General features: G+C 40.2%; 1 protein-coding gene across 2 annotated transcripts in view; it reads left to right on the top strand.

The window, feature by feature from the left end:
* Window positions 1-26,615, top strand: part of LOC145984092 (exocyst complex component 3-like) — a 164,549-nt gene that overhangs the window by 30,886 nt on the left and 107,048 nt on the right. Inside the window, exon 1 of one of the 2 annotated variants that reach the window (XM_083117497.1) lies at window positions 2,543-2,685. The exons of the other annotated variant lie outside the window; for it this stretch is intronic. The gene's annotated coding sequence lies outside the window, so the exon portion shown is untranslated. Of the gene's footprint in view, window positions 1-2,542; window positions 2,686-26,615 lie in introns of those variants that run through there. 2 annotated transcript variants of the gene reach the window in all.

Raw genomic sequence — 26,615 nt, 5'->3', positions numbered from 1 at the left:
CAAATGAAACTCTTCAATAAAAATGCGAACCACATTACATTCAACTTACATTATATATATATTTCTTCTTATCATTCTTCCAGAGAGACACTTTGTATAATTCTCCCTTTGTTATTCGTGTCAACACTCTTCCTCAATACATTGACATACACCATACTGATGAGAATAGAAGCCAAACATAAGTTCTTACATAAAAGATAATATGATGATCAACAGAACAGAGATAATAAATTCATGCTGGTTTACACATGATAATAAAATACATAATGCAAACAACTGAACTGGTTTTTGCACAAAATTACAACAAATTCAACCCTTATGTACAATTAAAACATAAATCAGTATTTCTTAACAACTCCTTTCTTTTCTCCTCCGAACAATTAAAAGGTTTAATGTTTTCTAAGTTTTGTCTACCTTTTGTTCCCTTTCCATCTAGAGAAACTACAGTCGCACAATTGTTTCTTACTTCTATTACCAAGAATGGGCCAATAAACAAATCATACAATTTGTAGATAGTTTTGTTTAACGCAGAACTCTTAGCATGATTTTTAATCATGATTAAATCTCCTTTGACAATATTTTTAGTACCAGAGCTTGTTTGAACACCTTTAGAATTTCTTCGTTGTTTAAGTTTTTCTTTTAGCTCCAAGTATTTTGCCTTCCAGGATAATTCTTCAATATTCTCAGGCCAATCGACAATATTAGTTATATTATCTTTAACTTGATCGTGTAAAAATAGTTCCGCAGGTGTAAAACCAATAGATTCAGAATATGAATTGTTCAACAATTTGACAACGTTTGTCAAACATTTAGCCCAAGATTTATGATTATCCTTGCAAAATAACCTTAGTAAACGCACAATCTCTTTATTGTAGCGTTCAATTGGATTAGCGTGTGGTGAATAAGGCGAAGTAAAAATATGCTTGATGTTCTTGGAGGTAATAAAACTTCGCCACTCCTTAGATTTAAATTGTGAACCATTATCAGTTAATATAATTAGACATGCAGGATAATGATGAAAATACGATTGGTTTAGTTTATTGATAATTTCCATAGATGAAGCTTTACGCAAAGGATAAACCATAAACTTTCCTGCAGAAATTACATTTTTTTGTTAAAATACAGTTTTCAAATTTATGTATTTTTCCTACTTTTGCGTCCCTTTTCTGTAACTTTTTCTAATCATGGCAATGAGGATGCATTATTTATTTAGTTATTTTCTTATCTATGGCCGTTTTCTGCCATTTTTGGCTAATTGTGAGAATGGGGAAGAATGATGAGCAGAGTGAGGAATGGAGGAGCAGGAGGATCCCATCTTCCCAACTACGAGTCTTTCCTAGTATTTGTTTTGAGTCCACTTTATGCACAAATCAGCTGATCGAGACTAATACGAACCACCATGTGCCCTCAGCCGGGTATCGAACCTGGGGCCCTTTGAATACAAGGTGACAATTACAATTTCCACTGTGTCTTCGGGGAAGCATTTCCAACAGAAAAACTTACGCAAACCATTGTTCCACCTGTTTCTCATTTATACCATTAGAAGCATCATCCCCCAGCTATCCTCAAAGTTCGAGCAAATATCCGCCATCCCCCAAATAACATTCTGTTTAAGTTAAGAAGATTAAATTGCTAAATATCACATTTTTATCTTATTCCCATTTTGTGCAACACGTTCTAGTTAATTTCGATACATGTGATATTCTTCCAATTAATTTTAAAAAGAAGTCTGTCACATAAATATTTTTCAAATGACAATAAGAACATCACGGATACGTGTAAGACCTAGTTTTTTGAATTGATATGCCACTTATAAAGGTACTTTATTCTCAAACACTTTATTGAAAATATGTAACTGAAGTAACACTGCTATAAAAATTATAGAATGAAGGGAATTATGGTAATAAATAACAGAATCTATTTTTCAGTACGTACAACTGTATCATACTAGGGCTTCGTTTGAATAGCCATATAGTTGTTTAAGTTTTTAATACAGAAGTAGCGCAAAAGTAGCGAGTAGTTAACAGGAGTAGCGTAGCGAGCTACTTTTTGGTAAATGTAGTTGTAGCTGTAGCGAAGCTACATTTTGGAAGAGTAGCTGTAGTTGTAGCGAAGCTACTTATAAAATGTAGCGTTCTGATCACTGCATGTCCTAGGATATTTTAACCCCTTTCACCAGAGAACCACGTACTAACTAACTTGTGGGTAGGGAGGGGGTAAGTCCTAGGATATTTTTACCCTCTTTCACCACAAAAGCATGTAATAACGAACTTTTGGGAGGGGGTAAACTTGTCCTAGAACGTTTTAACCCTAATTCAGGACGAGAGATCATAAACATTATCGATTTATTGGGGGTAGTGCTGTTCTAGCATATTTTTACCGCAGGGGTAAGAACGTCGAGGGGTAAAGATGTCCTGTTACACCTACACCCCATTTCCCAGTGTTCTACACCTTCAGTTCTTTGACCTGCCAAATCCTCTGCGGCGAGGGCCACGAAGAAGAAGAAGAAGCCGATGGGTAGAAATCGCAAAGCAGACGGTGTGAGCCACTATAAAGCAACAACAACAACTCTATTCCTTGCGCAGCAGCAGCAGTCTGTGAGCATCAGGTAGATTTTATCAAAACGGCTTATGGATTACTGTCACTCACTTACGAAATCGATGGGCTTTGCAGTTTTTAAATTAGGTAATGCTACGTAATTGGATTCAAAACTAGGCCTACAGAAATAAATATTTAAAAAGTTTGGAATTTAATGTTATGACATTTTTGTTTTGTTAATATAGGGGTAAAATTTTCTTTTCCGCAAAACGTATTTCTTCAGTTTTACAGGAGAAAGTACTTACAGAAATGAGTTTATTTATACTTTAGGAAGGTCTTGGAAGTGTGTTTTCCCCTCGCTTAATTTTTTTTGCCGATTCACGAAAACTGTTCCCTTTATGTCCGTCTACTACGTGAACCAAATTTTTGCGTGCGTTTAATGACGTAACAAACTGTCAAGTGTTTCCAAATAACAGGTTTTGTAACAGCTGTTGAACGTAAATAAACGTGCGTTACTGTTCATCATTTCCGATTACGAACTTGCGACAACATGACGTGCGCAGGATGCGTGGTGAAATTGCACGGCGTTGAAGATCCAGTAGAATTTGTAATTCACCATGGAATTATGAAGGAATTGGAATGTCCCAAAAAATAAATTATCTTCAATTTTTCTAATTTTAAAAACAATTTTAACTATGTTTGCCTAACCTAACAGAATCTAACCTAACCTTGCCGTGTATGGTTTGTGGGGCTATTTACCGTGTATGGTTCGTGGAGCTATTTATGAATGGTTCGTGGGGCTATTTATGAATGGTTCATGGGGCTATCCGTGCATGGTTCATGGGGTTTTCGAACCTGAAAAAAAATTCTAATTTTAAAAAACAATTTTAATTATTTTTGCCTAACCTAACCTTGCCGTGTATGGTTCGTGGGGCGATTTACCATGTATGGTTTGTGGGGCTATTTACCGTGTATGGTTCGTGGGGCTATTTATGAATGGTTCGTGAGGCTATCTGTGAATGGTTCATGGGGCTATCTATGAATGGTTTGTGGGGTTATTGGTAAATATGCGATATCGCCCGGATGGATTTCTTCAAATTTACAGGAGAAAGTACTTACTGAAATGAGTTTCTTTAGCATTCTGGACGTTCTTGGAGGTATTTTCTTTCACGGAAAGTAAAAACTTCGTAGTTTAATGCTGCCGAACAAGAATTAATCACTTTTTATGTAAGAAATTGGCATTGCCTGCCACATTATGCCGTTGTTTCCATTGTGTGCGTGCAGATGGCGAGAGCGTTGAAAGTCACGCGATCTCTGCAGTGTTTCCAAACGTGCCTTCTTTTTACGAAAATTTCTATTTTTAACTATGTTCGCCGCACTTTCTTTTTTCGATGAATTTAGGGGTGAAATGAGTGCTAATGGAACCTAACCTAACAGGCCTAACCTAACCTTGTGTGAATGGTTTTTGGGGCTAACGTCAATGGTTTGTGGGGCTACCCGTGGATGGTTTTTGGGGCTAACGTGCATGGTTTGTGGAGGTAAACATGAAAAAAAATCGAAGTAGTACGTAATTTTCCGTCATGAAGGTTTGAAACACTGCTTCCGCACTGAAAATCGACAAATCACAAGCTGGCGCGTCATGATGCGCGATGATCCATTACGAGTGCACACCATATTGTCTATTACAGAAGCGGAACAAGTAAGACAAATAATCAATCGTAATATGAAAAGTTGACAGTATTTTATGGAAAAAGGCATAACTTCACCTTAAAGAATGTTCCGCAAGGCAAAATAGGTAAGTACCAGTGGTAAAAATAAAGGAAATAAATGAGTGAAAGGTGTCCGGGCATTATCGCATATTTACCGGGCTATTTATGAATGGTTCGTGGGGCTATCCGTGCATGGTTCGTGTGGTTTTCGAACCCGAAAAAAAATCTAATTTTAAAAAAGAAATTTAACTATGTTTGCCTAACCTAACCTTGCCATGCATGGTTCGTGGGGCTATTTATGAATGGTTTGTGGGGTTTTCGAACCCGAAAAAATATTTTTCTAATTTTAAAAAACAATTTTAACTATGTTTGCCTAAACTAACAGAACCTAACCTAACCTTGCCATGCATGGTTCATGGGGTTTTCGAACCCGAGAAAAATATTTTTCTAATTTTAAAAAAACAATTTTAACTATGTTTGCTTAACCTAACAGAACCTAACCTTGCCGTGCATGGTTTGTGGGGCTATCCGTGCATGGTTCATGCATTTTTCGAACCTGGAAAGAAATACAAAATCAGTAACACGAAAGTAGGTATTTTTCTATGAAGAAGATTGCAACACTGCATAACCACTGATCATGGACAACGCTAATCAAGATTTCTCCGCCATATCGCGTGTAACGCAAGCGAAAGCGAACAAAAAAAAAAATTACTCTATATGTCTAAAATTGAGATTATTTGCATGGAAAAAACGAAATCCCACCTTCAAGAATCCTTAGGAATGCAGAATACGTAACTATCAATATGAAAAATAAGGGAATTAGAGACGTTTGGTGGTTACTGAAATTGTACCCTTATATTAAACCTGACCTAATTGATGAGGGTTCAGGAGCAGGCTCGGTTGCCATGTGTATACTTTTATTTTCTTCCCTGTCCACATATATAGAGAGCTCAGTTTGACGCAAAGAAGGATGCATGTTACGAGCACGATATTTTCGATATCTTTGCAATCTTGAACACTCATTTGTGTCAAATCCCATGACATTTGGTTGTCAGACCTATGAATAAAGGTATCATTAGTCTCCAACATTTGCTACAATAACTCATCTGCAGGTTTGTTTGCTTGTGTGCACTAACTACACTTGCTGCATCAAGAAAGACACGTGTACATATTTTCTTTCGATATATCATAACCTAATCATATTTTTCACTGTGACATAACACAAGTTGCAGCTTCTGTGTATTCACGTTATTGAATATGCATTGTAATACTGGCAGTGAATGTACCAAAGATAACAAGACACTTGAATGCCTTGCCCTCTTTTGGTTTGCACAATTTGCAGAAACTAACCCCCCCACCCCCACCTCTCACCTTTTTAAGGATACATGCACAGAATTTCTTCTGTTTGAGCATGTTTTTCACCAGTCGTCTAATTTTGTGCAGTAAGTAAGTTTTTTAAAACTTTTTGTGTGCGAGAGGTCAACGCGGTTCAAGTTCCGATTGTTTAAATCCGAATTGATCATGGTACATAGGCATTTCTTACATGGTTAGATTTGTATTTATGCCTGTTAACATATACTTTAGAATCTTAGAGATTACTTACTACGTCTTGTCTGGAGAACTATTTTTCCCTTCCATACACTCCTATAATAGTCTTTGATTTCTAGCAGCCATTCTTTTACTGTTGTCTTTGTTGCAGATGTGAGTGAGGTTTGAAGGGGTATTCTGTCACTAATGCTTTTATTGTTAGGTTAGGCAGGTCAGGTTAAGGACTTTTAGCAGCAATAAAACATCCCTAAATGCTTTTGTTGTTAGGTGGTTTGGGTTTAGGGCTCTTAAAATTAAAATAACATTCCCAAATCCTTGCAACACCTGATTGTGTAAGATCTGGTCTCAACCACAAAACCACCTTTGAACCTATGTCTGAGATTGCAAATCATAATTTCTCTGGGAAGCAATACTGAGTGAAGGTTTTAACTGTGCTAATTTTCCAGAAGGGCAGACAAATTTGATAAATTTATCTAAATATTACATGTAAAATACACTGAATCATTTTCTCTTGTCTGTGTGGGAGCAGTAAGGGACACAGCTCTTGATTGTGGGGGTGGGGGTGCACCACCACTCTTGTAATGTCTCATATATGTCTGACATCGTAGTCAGACATTCTGAAGGAGCATGGAATCAAATGATGGCTTTTATGAAACCCAATTCTTTGTTCAACAAAATGTGGGTGTATGCAGTGCTGAAAGTGAGGGGGGTGGTATTCCACCAGCTAGCGAAATTTTTGGAGAACATCCACCCCCAGCTAACATTTTCCACTTGACGCACTGATTGTATGAAAATTTGGGTTCCATTGATGTATGCAATTTTTGTCATATCACCCACCGTGTGACTAATGTCAAACTGCGAAAAAATGTCTCACCATAACATCCAACAAACATTCCATGCATTTCACTCTTATCAGTCTGATGTTTCTTCGATATCCAATTATGACATTTTTTTGTCATGTACAATGTTTGTTGTGTGTGACATCGAACAAAAAAAAAATTGCATGCATAAACGGAGGCTTAGACTGCTACACCACTGCAAAGATGTCACTTATTACTCTTTTGACTCAACGAAGTCCCCCACCCCACCCCTAGCATAATACTATTTTTGTACATTTGCAGTTACACTGAACTGATCTTCAAAATCAAGAAGAATTCAACAAAGTGTGATATATCTAGTGAATAATAACATGACAGAGTGACACAGAAATCTGTATGGGTACATGCTATAAACATTAGACAAGTACATGCTGCCAACCTTACAGTTTTCTTCTATACTTACATGGCATGTCACCCCTCTCTCTCTCGTCCTTTTAATCTCGCAAGTGATGATGTGCCACCGAGGAAAGTTTGTCCAATGTTAGGGGAATAAAATAATAAGGTAATTATGCGATATCACCCCGAACACCTCTCACTCGTTTATTTCTTTAATTTTAACATTGATACTTACCTATTCTGCATTGCGGAAGATTCTTTAAGGTGAAGTTATGCCTTTTTCCATAAAATAGTGACAACTTTTCATATTACGAGTCATTATTTGTCTTCCTTGTTCCGCTTGGGTAACAGACAATATGGCGTGCACTCGTCATGGATCATCGTGCATTGTGCTTGTGTTTTGTCGATTTGGAGTGGGTATGCAGTGTTTCAACCTACTTAACTGAAAAATACCTACTTTTGTGTTCATTATGTCATCACAAACCATTGATGGATAGCCCCAAAAATTATTCACGATAGCCCAAAAAATTATTCACGATAGCCCTAAAAACCATTCACGACAGCCCCAAAAACCATCACGATAGCCCCACAGACCATTTCCAGCAAGGTTAGATTGGGTTAGGTTAGGTAAGCATAGTTAAAAAAAGTTCTCGTAAAAATAGGCACCTTTGGAAACACTGGCAAGACCACGTGACTTTCGACGCTCTGCAGGTACATAATGGAAACAACGGCATAATATTGCCGCTTTACAGAAAATGCAAGTTCCTTACATAAAAAGTGATTATTTCTTGTTCTGCAGCATTCTATGGTGAAGTTTCAGTTTCCACGAAAGAAAATACCTCGAAGAACTTTGACAATGCTACAGAAACTGATTTCAGCAAGTAGTTTCTCCTGTAAATTTGAAGAAATCTGTTCGGGCGATATCGCATATTTACCAATAATAATAAATAGGTATATATTTTAATGCAATAATTAGTTGAATCATTCAATCCTAGAAAAATCACTTTCATAAGTAATCACATGTTGCTCTGAATTTTCACTTTTTGCCTATTGTTATTGATTTTATTAGACTGGAGTTTTATATGAGGAGCATTCAAAATGTAACTTCTGATTAGCGATAAAATTAAACCAGACCATAATTAGTTTGAGTTTGTTGTTTCTTTAAGTCCACTTTATGCACAGATAGGGCAATCAGGACTGTACCTACGGTTTAAAGTGTCATCCAGACCACTATGTGCCTCCACTGGAATTTGACATTTATTTCATTAGTTACAGTGACTCATAACCTACTGTTTTAGGAGTGAATGAAGAATATAGAGAATGTCTCCAATTTTGTTCATTTTTGGTATACTAACTAAATTTGGCCTTCTAATCACAAATCTGTTGTAAAAATGTGGGTGTCATGTGTGGAAATAGGGAAAAAAACTGATAGAAGTGGATTTTTTTTTACAGGTGTATCGCATTGTTTTAGGAACAAAATTTTAACTAAGTTTGCCTAACTTAACCTAACCTTACCGGAAATGGTTCGTGGGTAATCCGTAAATGGTTTGTGGGGCTACCTGTGCATGGTTCGTGGCAACATATACAGGGTGGTGCAAAATTCCGTTTACAACGCTTGGGAGGTGAATCGCCAAGTAAAAACAAGGAAAAGATGCCATGTGAAAAAATGTCGAAATCGGCACCGTTTGCGAGTGACAGGCGTGCGAAAATCGCCTCACACCATGTGTAAAGCACAATAACTCAAGAAGGAAGAAAGATATGAATGTCGGATTAAAATAATAGAAAGAAAGTCGTGCCTGACTCTCAAAGAAAGTGGGGAATCCCCTGATGGAAAATATAGGAAATTTACTACAATTTTCTACATAATGTTGAGATCGGAATGTAGGCAGTAAGAAATGACGACGTATGTCCACATGTCCCACTACTGCTAGGACACCGTCCCACACTCGGGAAATAGGAAATTCACCCGAAAATGACGCTATGCCGTCAGATTACGCTGAGATTGATTTCAGCTAATTTATACAGAAAGCCCCACTAGAGGTGCTGGGAGTGTAGGTCACCTGTTACGTATTAGCGTTGGTGGATACTACGTAGAGAGTGTAGTCGACCGTTGTTCTTCCTGTCTGTTCTGCGTGTCGCAGCGTGGAGTTTAGTCTGGCGTTTGTGTGTGGTTGAATTACGCTAAGGAATATTGTACGTAGAGTACGTATTCCCGTGTTCTTTCTCGGTTTGCAACAACTGCGTGGACACCTGTGTGACATTACGTGGGTGCTAATCACGGTAGTTGTGATCCGTCACTCGGAGGGAAAGTGCCCCTGTTGCTGGGCAGTTCTCGAAGAGGACAATGGTGGAGTACTCTACCCACGAGCTTGCTGATATGCATCTCGTTTATGGAGAGGCAAACCGAAACAGCCGTGAAGCACGGCGTTCGTATCACGAACGTTTTCCCAATAGACGGTTACCAGCACATGCACTCTTTCAAAGACTTGATTCTCGACTGCGTAAAACTGGATCTCTACTACCCCGTAGGTGGGATTGTGGAAGACCCCGCACTGTGCGCACTGTGCAATTTGAACAGGACGTGTTGGGCGCGATACAAGACCGTCCTGACACCAGCATACGTGTCATTGCTCGTACGCGACAAACACTACATACTACCCACGGACTTTTCCCTACGCATAGATTTCTGCCAATGGTACGTGCAAGAAACTCTTGCCATTCCAGATTTCCCAACAATAGTTTTGTGGACCGATGAGACAATGTTCAACAGGGACGGCATGTTCAATAGCCACAACAGCCACGTCTGGGATATGGACAATTCGCATGCAATCATTGTGTGCCATCATCAACATAGGTTCGCAGTGAATGTGTGGTGTGGCGTAGTAGGTGACCACTTGATAGGCCCGTATATTTTGCCCTCTACTTTGTGTGGTGGGAATTATCGGGTGTTTCTACATGACGTATTACCTGAACTTTTGGAAAACGTGCCACTGGCAGGTAGACAATGTATCTGGTTTCAACACGACGGCGCCTCCGCACATTTCGACCGGGGAGCCAGGCCATTACTCAACGATATTTTCAGCGATCGTTGGATTGGCAGGGGTGGGCCTTTGCCGTGGCCACCTCGTTCCCCCGACCTCACACCACTGGATTTCTTTGTATGGGGAGAAATGAAAAGGCTCGTGTATGAAACCCTGTGGAAAGTGTTCAGGACCTCGTTGCTCGTGTTAGTGTCGCTGCTGGGACAATTGGTGACATGCCAGAAGTATTTGCGCGTACTAGACAATCAGTGCTTCACCGATGACATCTTTGTCTTGAAGTCAATGGCGGACATTTTCAACAACGTCTCTGAGTATACCGGTGTTTGTGAGCCCCTATCAGCACCGCATAATGTCCTTTAGTGAAAGGTGCGAGTGAAGATGCTGGAGATCGCTGTACTTCATACCATCGAGCTGCATGTGCGGAGGTTGTGCGCTTCTCAATGGAATCCGTTCAAGATGTGCTGTGCCTGGAAATGTTACATGCCATTGTGTGCGTTTTCTCGCCATTCTCCGTCTTCATTCCTTCGAGGATTACCCACTTTCTTTGGGGAGCTCTCTTGTAGTATGTACAGCCTGACGTCATGTGGCCATTGTTTAACTTTTGTTTTTCGTACTGCAAAGTAGTGTGTCAACATTAAGGGACTGAAAACGTTTTTTTATGATTTTCCGGTTTTTTTTTCCATTTGGGATGATGTCCCAGCAGTAGTGGGACATGCGACAACTTGGTTTCTTTTCTTCTTCGTACAGCAATGTGAACCGTGTACAACAGGAGATTTGCAGTTATTTTCCTATTTCCCGGGTGTCGGACTGTGTCCCAGCAGTAGTGGGACATGTGGACATACGTCGTCATTTTTTACTGCCTACATTCCGATCTCAACATTATGTAGAAAATAGTAGTAAATTTCCTATATTTTCCATCAGGGGATTCCCCACTTTCTTTGAGAGTCCCCTTGCACAATTTACACTGTGCCTCAATTGCTGCACCATTGTATTCGTCAGGCACGACTTTCTTTCTATTCTTTTAATCCGACATTGCTATCTTTCTTGCTTCTTGAGTTATTCTGCTTTACACATGGTGTGAGGCGATTTTCGCACGCCTGTCACTCGCAAACGGTGCAGATTTCGACATTTTTTCACATGGCATTTTTTCCTTGTTTTTACTTGGCGATTCACCTCCCAAGCGCTGTAAACGGAATTTTGCACCACCCTGTATAAGTGTACAATTTTTTCACGTGACCCCCCTCATTTTAACAACAGATTCGTGATTGGAAGGCCAAATTTAGTTAGTATAACAAAAATTAACGATTTTGGAGACATTCTCTGTATTCTTCACTCTAGCCCTCATTTGTCATGGTACTAAATTTTGTATGCGCATGTCATATGTGTCTACCACCAAAGATTGGAACTGTATGTACTGCAGGAACTGTCCATACATCATTACAGAAACTGATTCAGCTGAAGGAACACATGACAGTCACTACGTGCGATGGCAGCAGGGCTGTATTTGGGGGGAGGGGGGGGGTTGAATATCTCCATTTGGAAGTGATACAAAAGAACCTGCATGCACTCAGCTATATGGTCGTGCACGTTGGATGAGCCTTCTGTGAATTGTCTACATACTTTTGCTCATGACGTTCGGTCCTTCAGTTCACATAATTGTTGGTGGACTTTCCGATGTCTGCTTCTGTGCATGCAAAAATCTGATTACAGCACGCAGCTCACAGTTGACTGTATGTTAGCTACCATCTCTTTCTTACCACTGTCTTAAAACTACTGCCTTCACAGTGCTGCGAGTGCACCAGATTACAACCACCTACCACCTTTTCCTGCTTGTGTATGGGCATCAGCCCGACCCTGTGGCCGAGTGGTTAGCACATCGCGCTGCGACGCCAAGGGTCCCGGGTTCGAATCCCGGTCGGGCTTGGTTGTTTGTGAATGTCCATTTATCAATTTCATCATTTCATCACTCATCCCCATCTTCACAAATTAGCCAAGAGGCACAAAACGCGAAGTAAAATAAACTAAATCAAATCAAATCAAATGTATGGGCATCAGGTTTCGTCCAATAAGCACCACATATGGATGCCATCCGAACTTACTTTCTGGATGCCACTCGCATGTAATAAACTTCCGGAAGCTGTTATCAACATCATGTTCCTGATTTAACCCTTTATCGCCTGTCGGCAGTTTAAAGTCCCACATCCTACACATGCTTGCTACATGACACAGTTGGTTTCTGTCTTGGCGGGACTTATTCGTTCCTGTTAATTGTAGTGTCTACTACTTACCACAAACAGCAGGCGGTGCTGGAAGTATATGCAATGGAACATTATACAATTTCTTAGACTGAATCATCAGTAATGCAGCCATTTTGACCACATAAAAGTACAGTGGTCTCAGATTTATGAAAATTAGGTGTTAAAATAACTGTAAGTACCCCAGAATTTTTTATATATTTTTCTTAGCTCATATAAATATGGTTACAAAATAATTCTGACCAAATCTGATCGTAAGGTTGTTTTATCACTTGGGACTTTGCAGTCCCATCTCTCTCTCTCAAAAAATCTTAATATATTTTCCTTACTTCTAAACTAGTGGCATGCTCTGAATTTTCAAACTGGTGGTACACACTTTTTCTTAGCAGTCAGCCCTCATTTTGACATTCTTTTATTACTAACACTGGGTCAAATCAGGGCTATCACCAACCCCTCTTCTTGCACAACACAATTTTTAGACAGCTCTTTTTAGTGTTATAGGGCTATGGGACAAATATATTGATATTGATGGGTGACTGACAGAAAATCTCTCGAATGTAGAGACCCCATTTGAGGATAATAGCGATGAATGTAAGGTGGTGACGTGTCCAAGAGGGTGTTGGCGGGGGTCATAACACCCCTCCCCCTGCCCTTTGGCCTAGTATTTTTTAAAAAGAACATCAAAATGGGGGAAGTGATGGAAAATAAGTGCTGGCTACTAATAAATTTATACGTATGTACAGTGCTTGAAAAATCTTCTTCAGAGCTAGGCGCCAGGAAACCACCTACTAGCAATTGTGCATACTACGGTGTTTCACAAGTTGCGCAACCCAAACTTTGAAAATGTATATCTTCAAAACCATAAGGGATATTTACACTGGGTTTTCTGCATTATAAAGCCTCATCCATTGAGATATTTTTCAATGCTAAAAAATTATCAGTTTATGCCACACACAAAGTTATATAAATTAATAACTGGTGAAAGGCAGTGTTAAAATTTTTCCAGAAATGCATTTTTGAGAGAAAAATATGTAAGAAATTATCAAAGGATCATAATTAGATGTCTGATGCCATGTCAATCTGTCATTTGCGACCAATATTGATCATGTGCAGCATTTGATGGATTTTTGACTGGAGATGAGTGAAAATGTGCCATATTTGGCAACACTAGCAGGTCAAAATTTTGTCAACAGACTCAAGCAATGTGTTCTTATTGGCCATACTCCATGACATGAGTTAGGTAGAAGAACAGCCTCAGGCTAAATCTCTCGCATGCAAATAAAGAATAAAGAATCTTTAAAATTTTGTACATATTACAGCAAAAGATCACAGTTGCCAGGCTGAAAATTTTAGTCGCCATTGCGACCGGGATTTTTTGAGCTTTGCGTATGTAACTATCTCCCTAACCAAAATCCAGGGTACGCCACTGATGGGATGTCAAGAGAGATGACTCTTTTTCTTTACTCTTTCCTGCTCATTTGTCTTTTAATTTATATATTTGTCTTCTGAGGAGTATATTCTAAAATGTGTAACAGGTAGGGTGTAGATATTTTGCATTTAAGTGTTGAAGGGAGTATATATTTTATAACCAAGCACCATCTTATATATCATTTCTCTGTTTATACATAGGATGATAATGCCCTGTCGGGACTTTTAGGTCCCATTAGTTGTAATTAGTGTTATTACAATGTCAGATGATTTTTGTTATCAATCCTCTCAAAGGAAGTCTTACCCATACATATAAATGTTTCAAACTGCCCTTTTGTTCCATAAAAAAAATTCAGCCTATGAAGGATTAATATTTGATTAGCTAAATCAAACACCTGTATAATGTAGAAAATTCTTCATCTAAAATATGACACTTGGTTATATACGATTCCATTGTTTCACTTCCAGAACACTTGGCCCTGAATGAAGCAGGTTTAAGGGATTTTAGAGTTTTTGCTACCAAGTAGACATTATGTGTTACCATGTGTGCATCAAACAAGCTGCGAATTCACCCTGAAAAATCTTGCTCTTGTGTGCAAGTGTTTTGCTTTACAGAGAAAAGAGAAGGAGGGTATAAGTGTTAATGCATTGAAAAATGAGTCTGCATTCATCATACCTGGAAGCAGAGGATTGCATTAACAGAAGCTTAGAAATATCCAAACCTCAGTCAGCATATCAACATAAAATAACAAGAAAAGCTAAGAAGAATGGTACATTACAAAATTTCCCTTTTCATTAATTACTCTTATTAGTAACAACCAATTCTTTCTAATCTCATTTAGTCATAACTTTAAAATTAATGAAATGTTTTATTTTAAACTGCCTGTATATGAAAAAATCTGTATAAAAATCCCTCCCTAGTTTGTGAATTGTAATAGTTTTCCAACTTAATACAATCCATACCTGAAAGCTGTATGAGTTTGATTGATTTGATTTATTTTACTTCAATTTTTTTACACTTTGGTTGCAACTAGTGTTGGGCGATATATAGTAGAGAGAGAGAGACTAATTGATATATCGCAATATTGAAAAATATTGTCCAGGTGATATTAACTAGATGATATATATACCCTATATTTTGACAATATATATATATATCATGTCAGCAATATATTGTCACATATATTGCTGTGTTGGCGATGTATCATCACAATATTTTGGCAATATATATCATGTCCGCGATATATTGTTACAATATTTTTGTTGCTCCAAGCACTGTTTGACTTAAATAAGAAAACTAAAAGAAAACTCATCATAGTGAGCTGGATAAAAATAAAGATTTGTCATCCTGGGTAACTTAACTACTGATGTTAAACATGTCATAAGTAATGTAAGGCTCAATTAGGGACAATAAAAAACTAGAGCTGAGCAGATATCACCATTTGCCGATACCAATACTTTAATAATTCCAGTAATGAAAAGACCAGTTACCGAGTCATACTAACTCATCACATCACTAGGCATGTATTTAGAAATATATAATTTGGGGAGCCAGTCTGAGCCAAGTGTCTCAGAAATATAATAATAAAAGTGTTTCTATTTAATATGTTAATATAATTATTGGTTGATTCATAATAATATGTAAATTAATTAATTAGTACTTTATTTCTCCGATGCATATGGAGTATTGTTGTATGTAACCACAGACTAAGAATCAGAGGAAAGACAACATTAATACCTATTTTGTTCTTTCTATCTTGATTAAAAAATATTGTTATTACATAAGTAGTAAAAAGATGCTATAAAATCAGATAAAGCGGCAAATATTCATCATCTAGCTTATGTGTAGTTAAGACTGCTAAAATTTGTGTAAAAACAACTGTCGTGGATAGGAAATTAATGATCGGTCCCGGATTCCAATCCAGCTCCCCTAATGTCCTCTTTTTTTCTTTACTCTCTCTCTCTCTCTCACGTAATGCAAAGAAGTAAAAAAAATGAATAACAAAAGGAATGATGATATGTACATTAGATGAAAAGTAAAGTTCCTGATAAATATTTTATGTACATTATTCTAAGTAGTGGTGTACATAAACCTTGAGAGGGGCCTGCTCGATGGTGTAGTGGTACCAGGGCCAGCGCTAGTCATTTTGCTGCCCTGGCCAGTTGCGGCAGATGCCCCCTTCCCCCATCATTACGCAAAAACGGGAAATTGAAAATCAATATATTCCTAAGTAAATCATAAAACTATAAAATAAATAATGAGACTTGTTACGCTATTTCAATACTGTTAAGCAGAAAAGGATATCTTGCTCGACCACTGCAAAACTTAAAAAATATGACCCAAATTTTATATTATTATTATCTTTTATGAAAACACACATACACACACTCACTCACTCATTCATTCATTCACTCACTCACTCACTCACTCACTCACTCACTCACTCACTCACTCACTCACTCTCTCTCTCTCTCTCTCTCTCTCTCTCTCTCTCTCCCTCCCTCCCTCCCTCCCTCTCTCTCTCCCTCCATACACACACAAACACACACACCGCATGAGGCACCTAAAAGTACCACCTGAAATAGCAAAGAAACCAGAAACAGTAGCGATATGAGGTTTGCGGGAAACAATAATATCAAATGGGGCTCGTAAATCGGAGGTATGGGGTGGGTCGAAAAATATCGACAAATGGGGCATCTGGAGCAAAGTCATATTTTTTTAAATGGAATGATATACAATAACATGCTATAACATACAATAACATAATATAAAAGAGCACACACAGAGAAACACAACGCTGTTGGTCTCATGCATCTACTGCACATAGGAACGAAGGTATGGCCATGTGAAAATATGTAAACAAACTAACAAGTGGCCCACTTGACCGTCAGTACCACGGCATGTACAAATATGAGATGTCGGAAGCCATTGGACAAAATGAAGACAGAACGTGCTAAAGGAAGAAAAAATACAGTAGACATCGTCAGCACCATGTATTTGACAGTGTTACAGCATAATGAAAATGACCATGACAGTATGTCGAAGGACCTCTGCGTAAGAAGCGAAAACCTGTCAAAGTGTGTGTTCAAAGTGGTGGCCGTCAGCTGCGATACAGGCAACGAGGCGCCCACGCAAAGATCGTTGCACAGAATGTAGCATCTCGTAGGGAATGTCCCTACAGGCCGCAGTAATGCGGTGTTGCATACCCTCTGGAGTTGTTGGCACATCCCGGTAGACAATATCCTTCAGCTTTCCCCACAGGAAAAAGTCTAATGGTGCAAATCTGGGGAACGAGCTGGCCATTTGACAGGCCCTCCACGTCCAATCCAACGATTTGGAAATGTATTTTCCACACATGCTGTAGCGCGTCTTGCACTGTGAGCTGGGCACCCGTCATGTTGGTACCACATTTCCCTCCATGTCCTCCAATAGTACAGGCAGTTCATGTTGTAAAAACTGTATGTATCGGTCAGCATTCAGTGTCCCTTGTATAAAATAAGGGCCAATGAGATGTTCACCCACTATACCACACCACACGTTCACACTCCATGGGCGCTGGCGTTCCACTTGGCGAAGCCAATGTGGATTTGTCACCGACCAATAGTGCATGTTCCTTAGGTTGACATTTCCATGATTGGTAAAAGTTGCCTCGTCAGTGAATAGGATACGTGACAAATTGGGTGTGTCGTGTCGTAACATCCATGTGCAAAACCGAACACGGTCCTCAAAATCATTCTCGTGAAGTTAATGATGGAGGGAGATATGATATGGGTGAAACTTGTGTGTGTGCAGAATGCGCAATACACTTCGCTGACTCATCGCAGCATCCCTGGCAATTTCACGGGAGCTAAATTGCAGATTCACAGCAACAGCGGCGAGAACATTTCTTGCACCTGCCTCACCTGTAGTTGGCTTGTTCCGCACACGTGCTCGTAGTGTTACACTTCCGGTGTCTCTTAATTTAATAAATAACTTACCAAACAGACGTCGAGATGGCTGTCGTCTGTCCAGATATCTCTCTGCGTACACAAGGTAGGCTTCTGAGGCATTCTTTCGGCATTCCCCATAAATCAGGATCATGTCCGCTTTTTCTATGTTTGTGAACACCATAATCTTCGCTCTTACCACTACGACTGCTTGCTATGAACTAACACGATCTCGTGGACCTGCTGGCAGAACTTGCTCTGCGTAAAGGCAGTTCTGTCAGGCACCTGAGAAGTCTTACATGCCGTGGTACTGACGGTCAAGTGGGCCACTTGTTAGTTTGTTTACATATTTTCACATGGCCATATCTTCATTCCTATGTGCAGTAGATGCATGAGACTAATGGCGTTGTGTTTCTCTGCATGTGCTCTTTTATATTATGCATGTTATTGTATATCGTTCCATTTAAAAAAAATATGACTTTGCTCCAGATGCCCCATTTGTCGATATTTTTCGACCCACCCCATACCTCCAATTTACGAGCCCCATTTGATATTATTGTTTCCCGCAAACCTCACATCGCTACTGTTTCTGGTTTCTTTGCTATTTCAGGTGGTACTTTCAGGTGCCTCACGCGGTATATATATATATATATATATATATATATATATATTCATTCATTGTTTTCTGCCTAATTGGCAGGTTTTTCACTGCAATCTCCAGCTTTCCCTGTTCTCTGCCTTACGCTTCGTAATAGCATATGACCCAGTTAATTTAATATCATCCATAAGCTGATATCTCTTTCTTCCACGGACTTTTCTTCCTTCAACCATTCCCTCCAAGGCATCTCTTAGCAGGCAGTTTCTTCTTAGACAGTGTCCTAACCAGTTTCTTTTCCTCTTCTTGATGGTCTCCAGTATAGATCTTTTTTCACCAACTCTTTTCAGTACGGCTTTGTTTCTTACCTTGTCCGTCCATTTTACACGCTCCATTTTTCGCCATGTCCACATTTCAAAAGCTTCGAGTCGTTTCTCTTCATTTCTTCTCAACGTCCAGGTTTCTGCACCATATAGTGCTACACTCCACACAAAACATTTCACTAATCTCTTCCTTAGACCTATGTCCATGGGTCCACAAAAAACATTTTTTCTTCTATTGAAAGCTTCGTTTGCTATTGCGATTCTCATTTTCACTTCTTGGTTGCAGCTCATGTCACTGCTTATAGTGCATCCGAGGTACTTGAAGCTATCCACTTGCTGGATTCTTTCACTGTTTGCTCTCACATTAATATTCCTTGGTTTCCGTCCTATAACCATTGCCTTTGTCTTCTTTACATTAATCTTCATCCCATACTGCTCACAGCTGCTGTTTAACTCTTCTAACATACTATTTATGGTTATTTCATCCTCAGTGAATAATGCCATGTCATCAGCAAATCTTATGCAGTTTATTCTTCTTCCTCCTAATTTGACACCTCCTGTGCCCTGGAAACAAGTTTTCACTATATCTTCTAAATAAATATTAAACAAAGTAGGCGATAGGCAGCATCCTTGTCGTACTCCTCTTCCAATTTCACAGCCTTCTGTCATTTCGTCTCCTGTTCTCACTTTAACTCGTTGATTCATGTATAAGTTGCTTAGAAGTCTTTTCTCTTTCCAATCTACACCAATTTTCTTCAGAATTTCTAAAAGTTTAACCCAATTCACTCTATCAAAGGCTTTCTCCAGGTCTACAAATACTACAAACACCTCCTTTCCTTTCTCTAAATATCTTTCCCCAATGGTCCTCAGTAAACCAATTGCATCCCTTGTACCTCTTCCTTTCCTGAAACCAAACTGTTCTTCATCTAACTCGCCACTGACCTTCGAGTATAGGCGTCTGTTCAGAATTCTTAGAAGAATTTTTGCCGAGTGAGATACCAAACTGATTGTCCTGTACTCAGAACATTTTCTGGCATTGCTTTTCTTCTGCAGAGGTACCAAAACAGTTTCCGTGAAATCTTGTGGCCAATCCCCTTTCTCATAGATTTCATTGCATAAGTGCAGTATTTCTCTTTTTCCATCTCCCAGGCATTTGATAAGTTCAACAGGAATTTCATCAGTGCCCGTTGCTTTCCCATTCCTCATTTCTTTGAGTGCTTGCTCAAATTCTTCATTCAGGATATAGTATCCTTTCTCATCGTCAGGCACGTCGTCTTCATTTTCTACATTCAGACTGTCTGGGCGATTCTCTTTCTGGTAGAGCTCTTCAACGTACTTTCCCCACACATTCGATATTCCTTTTTTGTCTGTGATTTCACATCCTTCCTCGTCTTCTATCATCCACATTGTTTTCCATTTCTTCTTTTGGAAGCCCAAGCAGTTTACTTCACGATACATCAAGTCATACCTTCCTCTTTTTTCCAGTTCTTCAATTTCTTCACATTTTTGTTTCATCCATTGTTCTTTTGCCCTGTCAGTTTCTCTTCTTAGCTGGTTATTCAGTATCTTGTAATTATGTCTTCCCTCTTCTGTATTTACATTCTTCCATTTTCTCCGTTCCTCCATTTTTTCCAGCATACTTTCAGTAATCCATGGTTTCTTTGCACTTTTCCTTTCCCTGTAGCCTATTGTTTCATCCACTGCCTTCTGTAAGCAGCTTTTTATTCCATCCCACATCTCATCCTTATTGTTACAACTAGCTTTAAACTTATTATAGTTTCCTTGGAAATGTTCTGCAAATTTTTGTCTTTCGTCTTCTTCCCTTAGCTTCTCTAAGTGGGGTTTCTTGCTCACCTGGTTTTGGGTTATCTTCTTCAATGTAAGATTGATTTCTCCTATTAGCAAGATGTGGTCTGAATTAATGTCAGTTCCTGGCAATGTCTTCGCATTTTTCAAACAATTTCGAAATCTTTCTTGTACCAGTATGTAATCTATCTGGTATCTTTTACAATCTCTTGGACATATCCAGGTGTACCTCCTTCTCTTATGTTGTTGGAACAGTGTGTTTCCAACAATTAGGGAGTTTCTTTTACAGAAATTTACCAGGCTTTCCCCTCTCTCATTTCTCTCGCCTAATCCATATCTTCCTACTGTACTTCCATCCTGCATTTCTCCTACTACAGCATTCCAATCACCCATTACGATAATGCACGAACCCTTTCTCTCTTTTTCCATCAATTCCTCTATCTTCTCATAGTTTTCCTCCACTTCTTCTTCTGACAATCCACTATGTGGCATATACACTTGAATTAACACTAAGTCTTTCTTCTTTCCTTGAAGTTTCACCATTATAATCCTGTCATTCACATAACGCACTGCTATAACTTTATGTTTCACACGTGGTCCTAGCACTATTCCCACACCACGGTTTCCTTGTTGATCACCTCCAGAATAAAACATCTTGAACTCATCACTCACTATTTCACCATTTTGTTCCCACCTCACTTCTGATATTCCCATAACATCTACTTTGTTTCTTCTCATTTCTGCCTTTAAGTTTTCTAGCTTTCCCGACTGTAACAGGGTTCTGACATTCCACGTTCCAATCCTTAATCTTACCTTCTGTTTGCTTCTCTTTTCCCCATCAGTGTCCTTTGTCATAACGTGTCCTTCCCAGACATCCCCCTCCCGGACATCCGAATGGGGGGCTAGTTTACGTCCGGAATATTTTGCCTTGGAATGACTCATCATGATTGCAGTTTTTCTAGGGAAAAGATATATGCGGTAGCTTCCCGTTGCTTTCCGCACACCACTCTCTCTTTCGCATCTTGAAAGATCCCAGGGGGCCCCAAGGAGGAGGTGAGGAGAGTGGATTTGACTAAATGAGCCCTCCGGACTTCACCGAAATTCACTGCACCAAACGTATGGTGTTTGGATATAGGTTGCATATCAGTTCCATCAGGGTTTTTGACTCAAGGTCGAGAAATCCCATTTAGCCTTTGCCCCCCATATATATATATATATATATATATATATATATATATATACACACACACACACACACACACACACACACACACACAGGGTGTTGCAAAATACCTGTTACAATGCTTGGGAGGTGATTCGACAAGTAAAAACAAGTTTAAATGTCGAAATCGGCACCATTTGCGAGTGACAGGCATGCGAAAATCACCTCACACCATGTGTAAAGCACAATAACTCAAGAAGCAAGAAAGATATCAATGTCAGATTAAAATAATACAAAGGAAGTCATGCCTGACGAATACAATGGTGCAGCAATTGAGGCCCTGTGTAAATTGCGCAAAGGGACTGAGAGTGCGGAAAGTGGGGAATCCCCTGATGGAAAATACAAGAAATTTACTACTATCTTCTACATGATGTTGAGATCGTAATGTAGCCAGTAAAAAATGACTACGTATGTCCACATGTCCCACTACTGCTGCGAAACCGTCCCACACCCGGTAAATCAGAAAATAACTGCAAATCTCCTGTTGTACATGGTTCACACAGCAGTACGAAGATGAAAAGAAACAAATTTGCCGCATGTCCCACTACTGCTGGGACACCATCCCAAATGGAAAAAAATACGGGAAAACCATAAAAAAAACATTTTCAATCCCTTAATGTTGACACACTACTTTGCAGTACGAAAAACAAAAGTTAAACAATGGCCACATATTGTCAGGCTGTACATACTACAAGAGAGCTCCCCAAAGAAAGTGGGTAATCTTCGAAGGAATGAAGACTGAGAATGGTGAGAAAATGCACACAGTGGCATGTAATATTTCCAGGCAACAGCACATCTTGAAGGGATTCCAGCATCTTCACTCGCACCTTTCACTAAAAGACACTATGCGGTGGGGCTGACAAACAGCGGTATACTCTGATATGTTGTTGAAAATGTTCGGCATTGACTTCAAGACAAAGATGGCATCGGCGAAGCACTGATTGTCTGGTATGCACAAATACTTTGGGCATGTCACCAATTGTCCCAGCAGCGGCACTAACATGAGCAACGAGGTCCTCAGCACTTTCCACAGGAGTTTCATACACATTTCTCTCCACACAAAGAAATCCAGTGGTGTGAGGTCGGGGGAACAATGAGGCCACGGTAAAGGTCCACCCCTGGCAATCCACGATCGCTGAAAATATCGTTGAGTAAGGCCCTGGCTCCTCGATCGAAATGTGCGGGGGCGCCGTCGTGTTGAAACCAGATACGTTGTCTACCTGCCAGTGGCACGTTTTCCAAAAGTTCAGTTAATACGTCATGTAGAAACACCCGATAATTCTCACCACACAAAGTAGAGAGCAAAATGTACGGGCCTATCAAGTGGTCACCTACTACGCCACACCACACATTCACTGCGAACCTATGTTGATGATTGCACAATGATTGCATGTGGATTGTCCATATCCCAGACGTGGCTGTTGTGGCTATTGAACATGCCGTCCCTGGTGAACATTGCGTCATCGGTCCACATAACTATTGTTGGGAAATCTGGAATGGAAAGAATTTGTTGCACGTACCATTGGCGGAAATCCATGTGTAGGGGAAGTCCATGGGCAGTATGTGGTGCACCTTATGCAATTTGTATGGGTGCAGTCCCTTCTCCTGAATAATGCGGAACACATTGCTATGGTGGGATTGTTGCGTACAAGCAATGACACGTGTGCTGGTGTCAGGACGGTCTCGTATCAAGTCCAACACGTCCTCTTCAAATTGCACAGTGCGGGGTCTTCCACAATCCCACCTTCGGGGTAGTAGAGATCCAGTTTCATGCAGTCGAGCATCAAGTCTTTGAAAGAGTGCATGTGCTGGTAACTGCCTATTGGAAAAACGTTCGTGATACGAAAGCCATGCTTCACGGCTGTTTCGGTTTGCCTCTCCATAAACGAGATGCATATCAGCAATCTCATGGGTAGAGTGACGGATCAAAACTACAGTGATTAGCAACCACGTAATGTCACACAAGTGTCCACACAGTTGTTGCAAACCGAGAAAGAACACGGGAATACGTACTCTACATACAATATTCCTTGGCACAATTCAACCACACACACACGCCAGACTAAACTCCACGCTGCGACATGCAGAACAGACAGGAAGAACAACGGTCGACTACACTCTCTATGTAGTATCCACCAAAGCTAATACGTAACAGGTGACCTACACTCCCAGTGCCTCTAGTGGGGCTTTCTGTATCAATTAGCTCAAATCAATCTCAGCGTAATCTGATGGCATAGCATCATTTTCGGGTGAATTCCCTATTTCCCAAGTGTGGGACGGTGTCCCAGCAGTAGTGGGACATGTGGACATACGTCATCATTCTTTACTGCCTACATTCTGATCTGAACATTATGTAGAAAATTTCCTATATTTTCCATCAGGGGACTCCCCACTTTCTTTGAGAGTCCCCTTTCGCAATTTACACTGGGCCTCAATTGCTGCACCATTGTATTCATTAGGCATGACTTTCTTTGTATTCTTTTAATCCAACATTGATATCTTTCTTCCTTCTTGAGTTATTGTGCTTTACACATGGTGTGAGGTGATTTTCGCATGCCTGTCACTCACAAATTGTGCTGATTTCGACATTTTACACACACACATACACACACGCACATACAGGGTGTAACATAAATATATGTCAATACTTGGGGTACATATTCCTCACATGGAGACAATGAAATAATGTTATATGAACATGGGTCCGGAAATGCGTCATCGACGCGTTAGAGCATATTTTCGAAAACTCTGCACACTGTGTATGAGGCGAAAGCGGTGTAGTGTGGAATGTCGAAAAGGCTGTCAGATGCTACATATACCACATCTGCACTGGCAGGAAACATGGTGGGAGACATTGGCATTGACCCCGGGTGAAATTGGGGGGGGGGGGGGGTTCGAGAAACACATCGTAGTCAGGAAATGCTTTATTGACACTTTACAGTTCGTATGCTACTACATCACACAACACCCGATACCAGAACATGCAGTTTGCATGTAACATTGTAGATATTCTGGTGAACCCATTGGATGAACGAATGGAGAAGGGGAAGTTACAACGTGTCAGTTCGGCGGTTTACCACAAGTGGCGTCCCATGCGCACAGGAAGACGTAGTGAGCTTGCCATGCGAATTGCGTCAATGCTTGCCGTACCAGCATCGAGGAAGTACTGTCAGTTGTTGTGTGTTCATCATGGACGTGGGTGCAGTTACAGTCAAATGTACAGGCATTTGAATGCAGAATTGGCCGATGCCCATTTCGTGTATGGGCTAGCAGGCAGCAATAGTAGTCACGCTCAGCGTTTATACTGCGAGAGATATCCAGAACAACAGTGCCCAGACCGGAGAATGTTTCAGGCAATACACGTGACAGGGGGAGGCCGAGAAGGACGAGGATACCACAACTGGAGGAGGCAATTCTGCTTGCCGTTGAAGGCGAATCAAGTGTCAGCACAAGACAATTAGCAGCCAGACGTAATGTGGACCACGTGACTATCTGGAGAGTGTTGCGTGACAAACCGGTTGTACCCGTACCATTTACAACATGTGCAGGCAGTGTCAGCAGCCAATTTCCCCGCACGAATAGTGTTCTGTTGAATGGTTTCGCCAGCAATGTACAAACCATGACTCTAGTGCAACTGTGCTGTTTTCCGATGAGGCCTCCTTCCAACGTGACCAGATTGTGAATTTCCACAATCAGCACATATGGGCCGATGCAATTGTGCAATCACGTCATCAACACCGGTTCGCCGTCAATGTGTGGGCTGGCATTGTGGGTGATTGCTTGGTGAGGCCCTATGTGCCCTCCCCCCCCAGGCTTAACAGACGGACATACAAAGCATTCTTACAGGACACCTTACCTGTGTGAATGTTCGTCGGTTTCTGGATCGGTAGAGGTCGACCCATTACTTGACCTCCACGCTTTCCAGACCTCAAGCCACTAGACTTTTATTTATGGGGATATTTAAAGGCTCTTGTGTATGCAACATCGGTGCACGATGCTGAGAGTCTTCGTGTCCGTATTGTGAACGCATGCGATACCAAACTGAATTCTCCAGGGATTCACAAGCACATCCGGGAGTGTATGCAACGGCAAGTTGCTGCATGTCTCTTTGCACATGGCGGACATTTTGAGCATTTCTTGTGAACCTGTTTGTCTGTTACCTACAGGTCTGGTGTGCAGTGTTCTGCTATGGGGTGTTGTGTGATGTAGTAGCATATGAACTGTAACGTGTCAATAAAGCGTTTCCTGACTACGATGTGCTTCTCGAAACCCCCCCCCCATTTCACCTGGGGTCAACGCCACTGTCTCCCACCATGTTTCCCGCCAGTTCAGATGACAGCTTTTTTGACATTCCACACTACACCGCTTTCGCCTCATACACAGTGTGTAGCTTTTTCGAAAATGCACTCTTAACGTGTTTATGATGCATTTCCGGACCCATGTTCATATAACATTATTTCATCGTCTCCATGTGAGGAATATGTCCCTCAAGTATTGACATATATTTATGTTACACCCTGTATATATATATGCACACAGTATGTGTGTATTAGCAAAGAAGGCTTGACTTCATATGTTTACCATTGTAGGTCTGTGATGTATGATTGGATTTTTAAAAGAATTACATGTAATATTCCCGGATCTCCCGCATGGGTGATATAAGGTCTCAATTCTTTCCTGTGTTGTCCCCGCATAAAGCGGCTATTGGGTTCACTCAAATTAATGGGTACCTGGGGACAATCCTGGGAGGTAAAGGTGGCTGAAGAGTGGTGCTGATCACATCACCTCCAAATTGGCTGAGATCGATAATGTGTGTGGCCCTACCCCCACATCCCCTAAATGTGCCTTCATGACATGGTGCTGTATGCACGGGGAATTTTACCTTTACCTTTGCATGTAATATTCTTTTTCGTATAATGCTATCTTGCATAAAATGGAAACAACATCCGAAGATAATTAGTCTTAATTTAAAAAAAAAAAACTTTGTTCGCCACTTGCCGACAAAGTTA

The sequence above is a fragment of the Lepisma saccharinum genome, chromosome 2 (assembly GCF_977018435.1).
Source record: "Lepisma saccharinum chromosome 2, izLepSacc3.1, whole genome shotgun sequence".
NCBI classification, from domain to species: domain Eukaryota; kingdom Metazoa; phylum Arthropoda; class Insecta; order Zygentoma; family Lepismatidae; genus Lepisma; species Lepisma saccharinum.
This window is presented reverse-complemented; position numbering and strand designations above follow the sequence as displayed.